Source organism: Bidens hawaiensis, unplaced genomic scaffold, assembly GCF_021521415.1.
Source record: "Bidens hawaiensis isolate Kalapana, Puna unplaced genomic scaffold, B.hawaiensis_p1.1 tig00010124_1, whole genome shotgun sequence".
Classification (NCBI taxonomy): domain Eukaryota; kingdom Viridiplantae; phylum Streptophyta; class Magnoliopsida; order Asterales; family Asteraceae; genus Bidens; species Bidens hawaiensis.
Window position 1 is genome coordinate 435,515 of NW_027491763.1, and position 1,779 is coordinate 437,293.

Sequence of the window (1,779 nt, forward strand, 5' to 3'; positions counted from 1 at the left end):
ATAATTATTTCCTTTTCAAAGTTCAAGCAAGCAACCTATAGCTAGCAATATACACCTATAATATAATAACCAAACCAATCGAGTAAGGAAACTAATTAAATCATCATGATTTTAGAGTCATTACGTATGACTTTTAGAATAGTTGGTTTAACTCGACTATTAAGGCCGACTTATAATTCATTATGTTTTCTTAGTTCATCAACATGCTACGACAGTTGATTAACATCACCAATACGGCAATACCTTTTAAGACTTTTCGGTCATAATATGATCAATCACATAAATAAGTTTTTTACTTTACAAATATATGAAAAAACTATTCATGCAAGTTTTGGCCTTTCTGCTTGTCTCAGTTTATCGTATTTCTTCTCGATAATGATCGTTAAAAAAATAGGTTCATTAAATATTTGCAAAAAGCGTTTGTAGTCCAACGGTTAGGATAATTGCCTTTCAAGAAATAGACCCGGGTTCGACTCCCGGCAAGCGCAGTAATTTTTATCCTTTTTGTCATTTGCATCTTGCAACACAAGATGTGAAAATTGTTAAAACTTGATACCCTTGCCGATATTCACTCAAAATAATTGAAAATTGTTAAAATTTGCAACTCAACTTCTCATTGTTTTTATTTTGTAAAATAATTTACACACCATCCCGCTCCTCTATTTAATGAAAAAATATTTTGGAAAGTTTGAAATCAAAAGTTTGGAAAATCATCATAGAGGTGAAGTATATATATTTACTAGCTTTTAGCCCGCGTGTCACGCGGGTTACTTTAGATTTTTTTTTTAATATAATTGTGATGTATATAAATTAATTTTGTATTAAAACAAATGTTATATGAATATATAAAGTATGTTATGTTTGTAGTTAAAGTTAAAGTTTAGTTTGTTTTTTGTATGTTTTTATAATCGTGTTAGATTTGTTCAGTCATGCGACACAATGAAATTGAGCTTAATGGATCACTTCAAATATGCTCTCATGGATGTATCAATTAATATTTTGGACTATGTACATGGAATTATGGGAAACAAAAATTTGCTTATCTAAAAGTATTTGACCTGTTACCCTACCAATTTTGAAAAACTATTTGTTATAGCGTTCAACTTTTTCTTATTAACTATTTAAATGTTTAAAATTTTTTAAAGAAATTGTTTTGGGCGAACCAGTTGTGTCATGTTTAATAACTGACAGGGGATGATTCAGTTATATCTCACGGGTCAAATGAGCTTTGGTTGAAAAGAATGAGATTAGAAACCACTATTAACTCCAGAGCCAATTTTTTATTAGATCATTGAATAAGTTTATGTCATGGATAACCATCTTCTCTCATCCATGGATGACCTACACTACATCACACTAAATGTGAAATTTGATAGTGTGAGACAAACCTACATAACACCAAGCGTGAAGTTTTATTGTTTGTTTGTTTGATTTTTTAATCACAAATGACATATCCGAACCTCGTAAACAAATAAAAAAAAACCACCTGATATTATAATATGACATAATAGAGATATAATTGAAAACAGGTGGATAAACTATAAAGTATTGATCACGCTCCGTTGTTGAAAAGCCGATCCAAGCCTTCATAGAGTCCCTCTCCATAGTATGCATCGCGCGTAGTACACTTAAATGCATCCCCAATCATTATTAGGCATGTAAACGAACTGAATGTTTAGTGAACTGTTCATGAAATGTCCAGCGATAAGTTCGTTTATTTAATAAACTAACGAAAACGGACAATATTTTTTGTTACATTTAATTAAAAGACGAATATGA

At 30.4% G+C, this 1,779-nt stretch overlaps 1 non-coding gene across 1 annotated transcript; it reads left to right on the forward strand.

The window, feature by feature from the left end:
* Positions 1-416: 416 nt before the first annotated feature.
* On the forward strand, positions 417-488 carry TRNAE-UUC (transfer RNA glutamic acid (anticodon UUC)). The gene has a single exon. It is a non-coding gene; the product is annotated as a tRNA-Glu (tRNA).
* The last annotated feature ends 1,291 nt before the right edge of the window (positions 489-1,779 follow it).